The sequence below is a fragment of the Anomaloglossus baeobatrachus genome, chromosome 3, assembly GCF_048569485.1.
Source record: "Anomaloglossus baeobatrachus isolate aAnoBae1 chromosome 3, aAnoBae1.hap1, whole genome shotgun sequence".
Lineage (NCBI taxonomy): Eukaryota > Metazoa > Chordata > Amphibia > Anura > Aromobatidae > Anomaloglossus > Anomaloglossus baeobatrachus.
Window position 1 is genome coordinate 677,887,452 of NC_134355.1, and position 15,642 is coordinate 677,903,093.

Consider the following 15,642-nt stretch of genomic DNA (forward strand, 5'->3'; position numbering starts at 1 on the left):
AGACTAAGTCCTATCTTGGAGCCATTGCACATGTGCGGGTGACATCATCGCTGACACGAGGTCACATGTCTCTGACACCTTCTATGCCGATTGGTCGCTGGTCATGTGCTTGTGACGCCTTGCTCGGTGATAGGCCAGCATGACGTCACTCTTGTCGTTCTGGCAGCCGATTGGCTCTGGTGTCCTCCATCTTGGATGAGGCACAGAGTCTATATAAGACCTTGACACACGCCGCATGGCGCTCAGTCCTCTTGGTTCATGCATGAGGGTAGACGCCCTGTGCACGTTCCTCTAGGCATTCCTCTGTCTATGCTAGGTGAGCGCTACCGGCAGGGTAGCGTTCTTATACCTTACAGCTTCGGCTGCTGTCCGTATCCTTACCTCTTAGGGGAGCGGACATAGGCAGGTGCCTGAGGCACATGGTCTGGCTGGGCCTTGTGATTCGACTCGTAGGTGGACGTTGCCGCTAGGGTAACGTTCCTTATACTGCCTCTGGCAGTTGTTCGTATCCTCGCACACTAGGGGAGCGAACAGAGGTAGGAGCTTTGTGCGGCTGACGCTGCTGTTCGTCTCTTTTGCACCACTAGAAGAGCGGACCTAGGCAGGTGCCATATCTAGTGGTTCGTGTCCTCGCACACTAGTGGAGCGAACGCAGGTAGGAGCTTTGTGCGGCTTACGCTGCTGTTCGTCTCTTTTGCATCACTAGAAGAGCGGACCTAGGTAGGTGCCATTTCGCACACATTGCCTTTGTCTCTGTGATTATTAACAGAGATCATTCCACACACCCTCCAAGTAAGGGAGGAATTGCTTTACTTACTTATTATATCCTTCTGTGAGTTAACAGAGGTATTGCACTCTGCCATAGTCTGCAGCAGAGTCTTTGCACGGTGGACCCTGACTGTCTGATATTCCTTTGGGTTTTATTATCAGACAGCCCCCCGTAACATTAGGACTGAGCCAAGGGTCTGGCAGTTATGGAACAATATCAGCAGTTACACCGTTACATACAAGTACTTGAGTCACGGCTCAAGAGTATAGAGGATAAACCTCAGACCATGGTGACATCTGCACATGATCCTCGACTTGCTCTGCCAAACAGATATTCTGGCGATGCCAGATCATGTCGTGGTTTCATTAGTCGGTGTCAGATACACCTAGAGGTCAACTCTTCTCGCTTCTCTACGGAGAGGTCCAGAGTAGGCTTTATCATCTCCTTACTTCAGGACAAAGCCTTAGAATGGGCGACTCCCCTATGGGAGCGCTCTGATGTGGTTACTCTGAGACATCAAGACTTTCTTGATGCTCTTAAGGCGGTATTCATGGGTCCGCAGGTTACCCATGATGCGGCCCTGAGACTGTTAGATCTATCTCAGGGTTCGTTATCCACTAGTTCTTATGCCATTGCTTTTAGAACTCTGGTGGCAGAACTAGATTGGCCAGAGAAGGTGTTGATTCCTATCTTCTGGAGAGGGTTGGCAGGCTATGTCAAGGATGCTCTTGCTACTCGTGAGGTCCCTGCTTCTCTGGAGGACTTGATCACAGTAGCAACGAGGATCGACGTACGCCATAAGGAACGTAGACTCAAGGTCTCTTCCTCACGCCCTAAGCATCGGGCTATTCCAGTTGTTGAGGGTCCACTACCATCTTCCTCAGCATCTGAAACATCTCCCACTCCTATGGAGTTAGGTCATACGTCTTCCAGACTACGCAAGTCTGGTCCTCCTATATGTTACGTATGTCGTCAGGCTGGGCACTATGCCAACAAGTGTCCTAGTCGTCAGGGAAACTCCCTGGTCTAGTAACCATTAGGCTATGTGCGCACTAGGCGTTTTTTTCACGCTGCGTTTTTATGTGCGTTTTTGTCTAAAAAACGCACCCGCGGCTAAAAATACGCGGCAAAAACGCATGCGTTTTTGCCGCGATTTGGTGCGTTTTTTGCTGCGTTTTTGCTCACTGCGTTTTTAATCAGTGCACAATGCCATTAAAGATTGTTGATGAAAAAAAAAAAAAAAAAAAAAGGTCTGATGTCATTTCCTTCTTCAAAATGTTCATTGTATGCAGGAGAGCAGACAGCAGCTGCAGAACTACAAGTCTCAGCATCCTCCATTCACTAGTGTATGCAGGAGAGCAGACAGCAGCTGTAGAACTACAAGTCTCAGCATCCTCCATTCACTAGTGTATGCAGGAGAGCAGACAGCAGCTGCAGAACTACAAGTCTCAGCATCCTCCATTCACTAGTGTATGCAGGAGAGCAGGCAGCAGCTGCAGAACTACAAGTCTCAGCATCCTCCATTCACTAGTGTATGCAGGAGAGCAGACAGAAGCTGCAGAACTACAAGTCTCAGCATCCTCCATTCACTAGTGTATGCAGGAGAGCAGACAGCAGCTGCAGAACTACAAGTCTCAGCATCCTCCATTCACTAGTGTATGCAGGAGAGCAGACAGCAGCTGCAGAACTACAAGTCTCAGCATCCTCCATTCACTAGTGTATGCAGGAGAGCAGGCAGCAGCTGCAGAACTACAAGTCTCAGCATCCTCCATTCACTAGTGTATGCAGGAGAGCAGACAGAAGCTGCAGAACTACAAGGCTCAGCATCCTCCATCCAGGACTGTATGCAGTTTTTTGCCCAAAAAGAAAAAAAAATGACATGGGCTTCGCCATATTTTTGTATGCTAGCCGGGTACAGCAGGCAGGTACGGGCTGCCCCCAACCCCCAGCTGCCTATTTGTACCCGGCTGGGAACCAAAAATATAGAGAAGCCCTTTTTTTTTAATTATTTCATGAAATAATTAAAAAAAAAAAATGACGTGGGCTTCGCCTAATTTTTGAGTCCAGCCGGGTACAACTAGGCAGCTGGGGATTGGAATCCACAGTGCAGGGTGCCCATGCTTTCTGGGCACCCCCACTGCGAATTGCAGTCCGCAGCCACCCCAGAAAATGGCGCTTTCATAGAAGCGCCATCTTCTGGCGCTGTATCCAACTCTTCTAGCTGCCCTGATGCCGGGTGGCTAGCTAGGTAATAATGGAGTTAGGACTAGCTGTATATTATCAGCTGGCCCTAAGCCCGAAATTCATGGTGTCACGCCAATATTAGACATGGCCACCATGAATTTCTAGTAATGATAAAAAAAAAACACAACACACAGAAAAATATTTTTATTAGAAATAAAACACAACACAATTAGTGACTCCATCTTTATTGAAATAAACCCCCCTCCGCAGTAATCCTGGGTCAGGGTCCCGCGCCGTCCAATCAGGATCCAATATCATCTGATCGGTTTGCTGGAAGGCATACTGATCAGATGATGTGTCAGGATCAAGTGCCTGAATCCCATCACACATCAGCTGATTGTATAAAAGCCGGTTATACAATCAGCTGATGCATCAGTAGAAAAAAAAAAAATAATAATACTCACTTATGTGCTGTGGTGATTACCGGCAGCTCCTGGAGCGATCGATTGGACAGGAGTCTGATCCTATACGATCGCTGCCGGAGCTGCCGGTAATCAGCTGATGAAGTCCCCTGACGGCAGGATCAGCTGATAGCCGGCCGGGCGCGAAAAAGCCGGCGAGACTACGATCAGCTGATGCGTCAGGTGACTGCATCAGGTGATCAGCGCCAGGTCCTGCAAGCAAGGTCCTGCCCCGGGGAGACTGCACACAGCCAGAGCGGCGGGACCGGGAGGAGCTGGGAGCGGGCATGGCACCGGGACCCTGCGGACAGGTGAGTATATGACATTTTTTTATTTCTACTGTTCACTTTGGTTTTCGCCGCTGCCTCCACCTCCCGCCCAGACATGGCGCCGCACGGAGCTGACATGCACAGGACGGGAGGTGGACGCGGCGGTGACGGTACCGGGAGGATTCACGCTTCTGTGTTTACCAACAGAAGGAATCCTCTTCCTGTACACGTCACTGTAGTGCCCACCCCTTGCGTTTATAGCTGCGTTTTTAGTCATAGAAACGCGGCTATATGCGTTATTCATTGCGTTTTTAACATCTCATTGAATTCAATGAGTGAAAAACGCAGTGGAAAACGCAGAAATAATTGACATGCTGCGTTTTTGTGGTCACCACAAAAACGCAGCTAAAAAAAAACGCTGTGTGAGGACAGCACTTCTGAAAACCCATTGACATTGCTGGGGAAGCAATGTCACTGCGTTTTCAGCACAAAAACGCGGTAAAAAACGCCGCTAAAAACGCGGCAAAAACGCCTAGTGCGCACATAGCCTTAGAGGGGGGTTACTAGAGACGTCTTCTGCACCCTCGTGTTGTATCCCAGGTCAGCTCTCGTTATCTGAGAATACATGGCCTATTATGGCTTTTGTGGATTCCGGAGCTGACGGGATTTTTGTGTCCTCAGGATTTGTAAAGGGACACAATATTCCCTCTATCATGTTAGAGGCGCCTATTCCTGTCCGTGTTGTTAATGGAACTATGTTGTCTGACTCCATTACATTGAGGACAGTTCCCTTGCGCCTTTCCCTGTCTCAGGGTCACATAGAGGAGATTTCTTTTCTTGTTTTGCCTGAGGGTATAGACGACATCCTTCTGGGTCTTCCATGGCTTCGGACTCATGCTCCTCACATTGACTGGGAGTCTGACAGCATTATTAGTTGGGGTTCGAAATGTCAGTCCCGATGCCTTCCCTTACCACCTAAGGTCATTGCGGTTGCATCTACTGATCTCTCTCCCATACCTACACCCTATCTGGATTTCGCTGACGTGTTCTCCAAACAGGGTGCTGAGGTTCTTCCACCCCATAGGCCGTATGACTGTGCCATAGACCTTATCCCAGGTTCGGTTCCACCTAAAGGCAGGGTTTACCCCCTGTCGATACCTGAGTCGGAGGCCATGTCGACCTATATAAGAGAGAGTTTAGAGAAGGGGTTCATTCGTAAGTCTGTCTCTCCCGCGGGAGCTGGGTTTTTCTTTGTTCGGAAGAAAGAGGGTGATTTGCGTCCCTGCATAGATTACAGGGGTCTCAACGCAATCACAATAAAGAACAAATACCCATTACCTTTAATTTCGGAGCTCTTTGACAGACTGAGAGGAGCTCAAGTTTTTACGAAGTTGGATCTGCGGGGTGCGTATAACTTGGTACGAATTCGAAAGGGTGACGAATGGAAGACCGCTTTTAACACCCGAGACGGTCACTATGAATACCTCGTCATGCCTTTTGGGTTATGTAATGCACCCGCAGTATTTCAGGACTTCGTAAACGATGTGTTCAGGGATTTACTGTTATCCTCAGTAGTGGTGTATCTGGACGACATCCTGATTTTTTCTCCTGATCTGGACACTCATCGTCAGGATGTCGTTCGTGTCCTTTCCCGTTTAAGGGAGCACTCATTGTTTGCTAAACTCGAGAAATGTGTATTCGAGCAGTCCTCATTGCCTTTTTTGGGTTACATTATCTCACAAGAGGGCCTGGCTATGGATCCTGCGAAGCTCTCTGCTGTCCTGCAATGGTCCGAACCTCATTCCTTGAAGGCGGTGCAACGCTTCTTAGGATTCATAAATTATTACAGGCAGTTCATACCCCATTTTTCTACTTTGGTGGCCCCTTTGGTGGCCTTGACTAAGAAAGGTGCTAATCCCAAAGCCTGGTCTACTGAGACATCTCAGGCTTTTGAGGCAGTAAAAAGACACTTTTCAACTGCTCCCGTTCTTCAAAGACCCGATGAGAGTAAGCCCTTCCTCTTAGAGGTTGATGCCTCTTCAGTGGGTGCTGGTGCGGTCTTGTATCAAAAGAACGGTGCAGGTAGAAAAAGGCCGTGTTTCTTCTTTGCTAAAACCTTTTCACCGGCAGAGAGAAACTATACCATTGGGGATAGGGAACTGCTCGCCTTGAGATTAGCCTTGGAGGAGTGGCGTCACTTGCTGGAAGGAGCGAAACATCCTTTCCAGGTCTATACAGACCATAAGAATCTGACGTACTTACAAACCGCTCAGCGTCTGAATCCTCGGCAAGCCCGCTGGTCCTTGTTTTTCTCCCGCTTTCACTTCTCCATCAACTATCTGTCTGGGAGTAAGAATAACAAGGCAGACGCCCTGTCTCGCTCTATGCTTTCTACCCAGGAAGAGATTGACGAACCTCGTCTTATCCTTCCCTCCAGGGTTTTTCATACGCTCTCGCCTGTGACGTTAGACCAAATCCCACCGGGCAAGACCTTTGTTCCGCCTGATCGACAGAATGATATACTGTCATGGGCCCACACCTCAAAGGTGGGTGGGCATTTTGGTATTAGACGGACACGAGAGTTACTGGAGAGGTGGTATTGGTGGCCACACTTAGCCAGCCACGTCAAGAGATATGTCGGTTCCTGCTACTCGTGTGCTCGCAACCGTCCATTACGGCAGAGACCGGCTGGGCTCTTGCATCCTTTACCAGTGCCAGATAGACCATGGGAGGTGGTAGGCATGGACTTTGTGGGTGATCTTCCATGTTCACAGGGACATAGATTTGTGTGGGTCATTACGGACCATTTCTCCCGGATGGTTCATCTCGTACCGTTATCGAGAATCCCATCTTCCAGGGTACTAGCCAAACTATTCCTCAAGCATGTCTTTAGGCTTCACGGGATGCCAGATCGTATCATTTGTGATAGAGGCCCGCAATTTGCTTCCCGTTTCTGGCGAGATCTTTGTAGCCTTCTGCAAATTGAGTTGAATCTATCTTCGGCATACCATCCGGAGACCAATGGTTTGGTTGAGCGTACCAATCAATCCATGATTATATACCTTCGACACTTTGTTGCTGAGAACCACGATAACTGGTCCTCCCTCCTACCCTGGGCAGAATTTGCCCTTAACAATTCGCTGGCTGAGGCCACTGGGCAGACACCGTTCGTACTCAATAATGGGCAACACCCTAGGGTACCGGTACCGTTTCCCGCTGCTGCACCTCCTCCTCTTGTGGCCGACTGGGCAACTAATGCCAGAGAGGTTTGGGATCGGACTCAAGAGTCAATCCAAGCAGCTAAGGACCGTATGAAGACGGTGTCCGATCGGTTTCGTCGCCCGGCTCCTGTCTTTTCTCCAGGGGACTTTGTGTGGCTCTCTGCAAAACACGTGAGACTTAGAGTGAGCTCTGTCAAATTTGCTCCTCGCTTCCTGGGTCCTTATGAGGTTCTTCGACAGGTAAATCCTGTAGTCTACCAATTGAAGTTACCCGTCCATCTTAGGATCCATGACAAATTCCATGTTTCACTGCTAAAGCCGGCAATTTTACCTCACGCTCGTGAAGTGCACTCTCCTGCTTCTGATTCCTCTCGCTCTAGCTATGAGGTACGAGCCATAGTTGGTTCTAAGATGGTTAGAGGGCGCAGGTTCTTCTTGATAGATTGGGAGGGCTACGGCCCGGAACATCGCTCTTGGGAGCCTGAGGAGGCTGTCCATGCTCCCGACTTAGTTGCTGATTACCTGCGTTGCCGGGAGGGGGGCCCTTGAGGGGGAGGTACTGTTACGGTTGCTGCGAGCGCTGGAGACTAAGTCCTATCTTGGAGCCATTGCACATGTGCGGGTGACATCATCGCTGACACGAGGTCACATGTCTCTGACACCTTCTATGCCGATTGGTCGCTGGTCATGTGCTTGTGACGCCTTGCTCGGTGATAGGCCAGCATGACGTCACTCTTGTCGTTCTGGCAGCCGATTGGCTCTGGTGTCCTCCATCTTGGATGAGGCACAGAGTCTATATAAGACCCTGACACACGCCGCATGGCGCTCAGTCCTCTTGGTTCATGCATGAGGGTAGACGCCCTGTGCACGTTCCTCTAGGCATTCCTCTGTCTATGCAAGGTGAGCGCTACCGGCAGGGTAGCGTTCTTATACCTTACAGCTTCGGCTGCTGTCCGTATCCTTACCTCTTAGGGGAGCGGACATAGGCAGGTGCCTGAGGCACATGGTCTGGCTGGGCCTTGTGATTCGACTCGTAGGTGGACGTTGCCGCTAGGGTAACGTTCCTTATACTGCGTCTGGCAGTTGTTCGTATCCTCGCACACTAGGGGAGCGAACAGAGGTAGGAGCTTTGTGCGGCTTACGCTGCTGTTCGTCTCTTTTGCACCACTAGAAGAGCGGACCTAGGCAGGTGCCATATCTAGTGGTTCGTGTCCTCGCACACTAGTGGAGCGAACGCAGGTAGGAGCTTTGTGCAGCTTACGCTGCTGTTCGTCTCTTTTGCACCACTAGAAGAGCGGACCTAGGTAGGTGCCATTTCGCACACATTGCCTTTGTCTCTGTGATTATTAACAGAGATCATTCCACACACCCTCCAAGTAAGGGAGGAATTGCTTTACTTACTTATTATATCCTTCTGTGAGTTAACAGAGGTATTGCACTCTGCCATAGTCTGCAGCAGAGTCTTTGCACGGTGGACCCTGACTGTCTGATACTCCTTTAAGTTATTATCAGACAGCCCCCCGTAACAGCGCTGACCCCAGAGCCATATTATTGAAACAGTCAACTACAATGTGAACATAGCACTGCGCACGCGCCAGCCGTAGGGATGATGGAGTCGGCTGCAGAGCCAGCGGAGGAATAGATAAAAAAGACCCCACAAAGTCCTGCCCCAATGCGAAATTATCGGCACCCGGGGGTAGAACGGATGCAATAGCTAGCTTTTATATAAAGGGATTTGTAGTTTCTCTTTCGCAGAAATTTTTTTAATAAAAAATGTTTATTACGTTGTGTTCACACTTGCACTTGAATTTCCATTTTATAGGAGCAGAGAAAATGGAAAGACGCATGTCCATCCAATGATGGAGACAAACCGCACACACTGACCCTATTGATGAGAATGAGGTCCCTTTAGTTTCCATTTTAATGGAAGTTCTGTTATCGGCGGCTCCAGTGCAGTACGTTATCAATCAGTCATCACATTAAAAGTTTCCGAATATATAAAGCCTCGTCATACGTCAGAGAAAATGCTCAGTCTGAAAACTACATGGTGTGACATCTGCTAAGCTTTATTTTCCTTCCCAACACTCAGGATGTTGACTGTGTGTTGTGCTGCATTGTGAGACACATAGATTGTGCCAGAGTGAAGGAAGTGCTGCTGGCCAGATTGCCAGCAGCCTGTTGTTACACATAGATTGCGCCAGGGTGAAGGAAGTGCTGCTGACAAGATTGCCAGCAGCCTGTTGTTACACATAGATTGCGCCAGGGTGAAGGAAGTGCTGCTGACAAGATTGCCAGCAGCCTGTTGTAACATATTGATTGTGCCAGGCTGAAGGACGTACTGCTGACAAGATTGCCAGCAGCCTGTTGTAACACATAGATTCTGCCAGGCTGAAGAAAGTGCTGCTGACAAGATTGCCAGGAGCTTGTTATGACATATAGATTGTGCCAGAGTGAAGGAAGTGCTCCTGACAAGATTGCCAGCAGCCTGTTGTTACACATAGATTGCGCCGGAGTGAAGGAAGAGCTGCTGACAAGATTGCCAGCAGCCTGTTGTGACATATAAATTGTGTCAGGGTGAAGGAAGAGCTGCTGACAAGATTGCCAGCAGCATGTTGTGACACACAGATTGTGTCAGGATGAAGGACGTGCTGCTGACAAGATTGCCAGTAGCCTGTTGTGACACATCGATTGTGCCAGGGCAAAGGAAGTGATGATGAAAAGATTGCTAGCAGCCTGTTGTGACACATATTGTGCCAGGGTGAAGAAAGTGCTGCTGACAAGATTGCCCCAGCAGCCTGTTATGACATATAGATTGTGCCAGGGTCAAGCAGGTGCTTCTGATAAGATTGCCAGCAGCCTGTTGTGACACATCGATTGTGCCAGGCTGAGGAAAGTGCTGCTGACAAGATTGCCAGCAGCTTATTGTGACATATAGATTGTGCCAGAGTGAGGGAAGTGCTCCTGACAAGATTGCCAGCAGCCTGTTGTTACACATAGATTGCGCCGGGGTGAAGGAAGAGCTTCTCACAAGATTGCCAGCAGCCTGTTGTGACATATAGATTGTGCCAAGATGAAGGAAATGCTGCTGACAAGAATGCCAGCAGCCTGTTTTCACATATAGATTGCGCCAGGGTGAAGGAAGTGCTGCTGACAAGATTGCCAGCAGCCAGTTGCCATCACCAATATAGTGTTAGAGGTAGTAATAAACTGTCACAGTTGTTATACCAGTTGTTGCCTCATATGAGACCGACTAATCACTAAGTACGTTGCCTCCCTGTCTGTAATATTGATGATCTGTTACCTCTGTGCCTGCAGCTTTACACGATTATTGAGTGGGGATCTACTCTGTCCACAAAAGCCATTTTATCCTCACTCTTAAAAGAAGCAAAGAACCAAATAATCTTTTATATAAAGTTTGATCCAACTTTCTCATAAACTATGAACTGTGTCTCGTCCAGGATTAAAGCCTTCGGAGCGCAGCGATCAGCCCCGCTCTTCTGCCTCTCAGTCCACCTGGGTGGGGGTCTCTGCATTCAGGATCCTAGGGGTCAAAACTTAAGAAACGAACCAATAACACATCAAAAGCAAGTCATTGAATGAACCCTAGAAATATTATTTCCCTCTCGATGGCAGGGCCAGTTGGTCCGCGGCATACACCGGTCAATATGGGCTCAGTGCACTTAATTGTTTAATGTAATTGGGTATTTTGATACTACCAGGAACGCGTGGCTTATCCGTGGCTTATCCGATTTCTCTTCATTTCCTTCCATAGATCTCGGTAATTGATGCAGAACCTCCTGCCGCAAAAGTTCATTTAGAGCCCGTCAATGAGAAATCAATGCGTTTCTTCCTGCTCCTTCACCATCTCACCTTTTCCTTGTGAGTTAATTTCTCAACCAGCTTCGTTCCCATGAGTCCATCTGCCGTCCCGGAAAGCTTAAAGGTAAGTTCTGAGTCCAGTTTGCTTCTGGGAAAGTTCTCGTCACACGTCCGGATCTTAAAGATACAATACCAGGGACTAGTATTCTGATTACATGACCAAGCTCCATCGCCTGGATCAATCCGGTGTCTAGGGAAGGGGGAGATGGTGACCCCTGATCAAACCTAGTGCTGGGCCCTGGGGACCCTCACCAACCTAGATAGGTTCCGCACCTATGCACAGAGCTGGATACCAGACCCTAGGTATCCCTAGTGCTGGGCTCTGGAGACCCTCACCAACCTAAATAGGTTCTGCACCTATGCGCCGAGCTTGATACCTGACCCTAGGTATCCCTACTACTGGTCCCTGGGGTCCCTCACCACTCTACATAGGCTCCTCACCTATGCACTGAGCCGGATACCTGACCCTAGATATCCATAGTGCTGGACCCTAAATAGGGAATGGGTGGGATGAGCTCTTTGTCAACCCCACTAAACACTAAAGAAGACAACAAAGAGGACACACGGGGGAGAAAGCATGAACTACTTATCCACATCTTCATCCAGCTCCATCGCCTGGATGAACCTTGTGTCTAGCGAAGGGGAAGATGATGACCCCTGACCAAACCTACTGCTGGTCCCTCACCACCCTACATAGGTTCCTCAAGTATGCACCAAGTAAGATACCTAACCATAGGTATCTCTAGTGCTGGACCCTAAATAGGGAACAGATGGGATGAGCTCTTCGTCAACCCCACTAAACACTAGAGAAGACACAAGGAGGACACACTGGGGGAAATCCATGAACTACTTATCCACATCTTCATCCAGCTCCATCGCCTGGATGAACCTTGTATCTAGGGAAGGGGAAGATGATGACCCCTGACCAAAGCTACCGCTGGTCCCTGGGGTCCCTCACCACCCTAGATAGGTTCCTCAACTATGCACCAAGCAAGATACCGGACCATAGGTATCTCTAGTGCTGGACCCTAAATAGGGAATGGATGGGATAAGATCTTCGTCAACCCTACTAACAACTAAAGAAGACACAAGGAGGACACACGGGGGGACAAGCATGAACTACTTATCCACATCTTCCTCCAGCTCCATCGCTTGGATGAACCTTATGTCTAGGGAAGATGGTCACCCCTGACCAAACTTACTTCTGGCCTCTGAGGTCCCTCACCACCCTAGATAGGTTCTGCACCTATATGCTGAGCAGGATACCTGACCCTAGGTATCCCTAGAGCTGGACCCTAAATAGGGAACGGATGGGATGAACTCTTCGTCAACCCCACTAAACACTATAGAAGACACAAGGAGGACACCCGGGGGAAAAGCATGAACTACTTATCCACATCGCCTGGATGAACCCTGTGTCTAGGGAAGAGGAAGATGATGTACCCTGACCAAACCTACTGCTGGTCCCTGGGGTTCCTCACCACCTTAGATAGGTTCCTCACCTATGCGCCGAGCCAGATACCTGACCCTAGGTATCCCTAGTGCTGGGCCCTAAATAGGGAATGGGTGGGATGAGCTCTTCATCAACCCCACTAAACACTATAGAAGACACAAGGAGGACACCCGGGGGAAAAGCATGAACTACTTATCCACATCGCCTGGATGAACCCTGTGTCTAGGGAAGAGGAAGATGATGTACCCTGACCAAACCTACTGCTGGTCCCTGGGGTTCCTCACCACCTTAGATAGGTTCCTCACCTATGCGCCGAGCCAGATACCTGACCCTAGGTATCCCTAGTGCTGGGCCCAAAATAGGGAACGGATGGGATGAACTCTTCGTCAACCCCACTAAACACTATAGAAGACACAAGAAGGACACACAGGGGAAAATGCATGAACTACTTATCCACAGATGACTCAAGTAGAAATTCAGCTACAATACCACAGATGAGTGCAAGCCACCTGATTGCATCCAGAGCTTGAATGAACTCAATAATATCGCAGCACAAGTCCAGGAAAGATGGAAGAATTTAAAGGGAACCTGTCAGGTCCCATATGTGTTCTGATCTACAAGTAGGGTGATGTGTGGCCTAGTAACCCCTTCCTACCTATCCCTCTGTTGTAATATTGTGTAATATGAATGTATAAAAAACATTTTATAACTTACGTATTCCCTTTGTAAATGATCATAGGGTCTAGCCCTCTGGGCGTCGTATCGCCCCGTGGGCATTTGCATGCTTTCCGTGATATAAAGCCCCTGTGGGTGTGATACCATGGATTTACATGTGCAACGTCACAGTCAGCTCCTTGAGATCCCGCGCATGTGCGCTTGCCATTCCCGCAGCTTTGTTATCCGGGTGCCCGCTTCTCGTCTTCAGATGCGCTCTGCGCATGACCAGAACCGTAGGGGTCTTCTGACCATGCGCAGAGCGCATCTGAAGACGAGAAGCGAGCACCCGGATAATAAGGCTGCGGGAATGGTAAGTGCACACACGCGGGATCTCAAGGAGCGGACGGCGACGACGCTCATGTAAATCCATAGTATCACGCCCACGGGCTAAAGCGATGCCCTGGGGACTAGAGCCTCTGATCATTTACATAGGGAACATGTAAGTAATAAAACTTTTTTATACATTCATATTACACAATATTACAACACAGGGATGGGTAGGAAGGGGTTACTAGGCCACACATCACCCTGCTTGTAGGTCAGAACGCATATGGGACCTGACAGGTTCCCTTTAAACCCAATGGAAAATGAAAACAATTAGCAGTGCAGGAAAGCTCCGCAGGGTCCTAAAGGGAAAAAGATAAAAGGCCAGCAGAGGAGCTACCTAGTACACTTAATACTAACAGCAGGAACAATAGAACGTCAGGGAGCATTTTGTACAGCCAAACACCGTGACCTTCTATTGCCAGACACCACAAGACCGTCTGTCACCCGAGGCAATATTGTTTAGGTGCATCATATTTGCTATACTTTTATATAGGTTCCAATGTCGGACTGGTCCAGGAAAGTACTAGTGGACCTTCCAGGGTTTGATAGATCGCGAAGCCCCAAATATCCAGCATTTTGAGGAGAACACTTGCCACTCTCTTATTGAACGAGTCACAAATAATGAGTTGATGTTATTAATGTATTACTTAGATCGTATTTTCGAAGTTTTTGAAATTGTATCGTCCGTGATATTTTTCATAACCATGCCACTTTTTTTATAAACCATTTTCCTCCCCCCTACATTGTATCTAGACACCAGGGGATCAGTTTGGTGATCTGAATTGAATCTGGTTATGGGGATCTTACCTGATGACGTGAATCCTTGAAGCCCTTGTTAAACATAAATAGTTGTAACGCAGCATGGACAGATGACGTTGATGCAGCGGAGCAGTTAGGTTGGAGAGGATGGATGGATGGATGGATGGCTGGCTGTGTCACAAGTGTCTTGTGTCCACATGTTATCTCTGGGAGATCTGGTATCAGGAGGTCTCAGCTCTTAATCGATGGCAGGTACTCTGTGGAGCCCACTTGACTGTTATTTTGTATTGGAGTGGATTTACTTTTATTTGATGCTGAAGGGGTTAAGGACCCTGAGATTGTTCATAACCTTAATCAAAGCTGCAACATCTTATCATCACCCCCTTCTACTATATTTGCCCACTCATGGCTTCACTCCATGCCAGTTATAGATCTTCTATGCTGACCACTTTGAAGGAGCCTGTCTCTGGAGAAGCTGAGGTGTTTGTTGAAGTTGCAGCAGTGAAGTTTCCTTCCTGCTGGAGAAGCTGAGGAGTGCTATTTGTTGTGCCTTTCTCCACCCATTTGTCTTACCTTCTTCGTGTTGATTTATTGAAATAGCGAAACTAATGTCTTGCTGGCCTTCACACTAGTTAGGGTGAGTTCACGGCCAGCCAGGGCCTAGGCATGTGACGACGCACAGGAAAGATCGGTCTAGGGACATTAAGGAGTGCAGGTATCCGACTCAGATGAGTGTTAGGAGGCGACCCCGCTTCCCTCTCCCTATCGCCAGGGCCTTCCTTTTTACGTCTCCCCTGGTCTTCTCTTTGTGTTGTGCTGCTTTCCAGGTGTCCTCTCGCAATCGGCATGAGTGGCAGCTGGAGGAGCAGACAAGTAGAAAGCCAAAGCCTTAGGAGAGGGAGATTGATTAGTCAACATTGAATTAAGAGTACAACAGAGTAGTCTTTGTGATTAGGCTGAGCAGAGTCATGGAGTCCGGTGTGGAACTGTGTTAAGCAGTAAAGCAGAGTCCAGCGATGTAGCACTTGCTCAATGGTTACCAGATTTGATCAATATAGCAGAGCCAAGCAGTGTAGTAGTACTGAATTTGTTAAATGGCTCAGTGTGCCAATGCAGCAGAGCCTAATTATGTAGCAGAGCAGGTCAGAAGACTCAGGGTGAGTGATGTAAGGATATGCTCTTTATAGTGTACAGAGAACATAAATTACTGCTACTGAGAAGCAGAGATCAGATACGTGCAGATAGGCAGCGTAGAGAGAACTTGTGCAGCCATTAGAAATGCCTGTGTCTAAGCTAGCTACTAAGTGGGGGTGAGTAGCACTTACCATTAAGGTAGGTAGGGAAGGCTACAGAGAAGATCCCTGAATATTCAGCCAGTGATCTGTCTGACTCAGCTCAGATACATGCAGATAGGCAGAGTAAGGAGAACTTGTGCAGCCATTAGAAATGCCTGTGTCGTAGCTAGCTACTAAGTGGGGGTGAGTAGCACTTACCATTAAGGTAGGTAGGGAAGGCTACAGAGAAGCTCCCTGAATATTCAGCCAGTGATCTGCTGTGTGACTCAGCTCAGATACATGCAGATAGGCAGAGTAAGGAGAACTTG

At 48.6% G+C, this 15,642-nt stretch overlaps 1 protein-coding gene across 2 annotated transcripts in view; it reads left to right on the forward strand.

Moving 5' to 3' along the window:
• Nucleotides 1-15,642, forward strand: part of NCOA1 (nuclear receptor coactivator 1) — a 406,646-nt gene that overhangs the window by 88,880 nt on the left and 302,124 nt on the right. The window contains exon 2 of one of the 2 annotated variants that reach the window (XM_075341274.1): nt 10,677-10,847. The exons of the other annotated variant lie outside the window; for it this stretch is intronic. The gene's annotated coding sequence lies outside the window, so the exon portion shown is untranslated. The remainder of the gene's footprint in view (nt 1-10,676; nt 10,848-15,642) is intronic. 2 annotated transcript variants of the gene reach the window in all.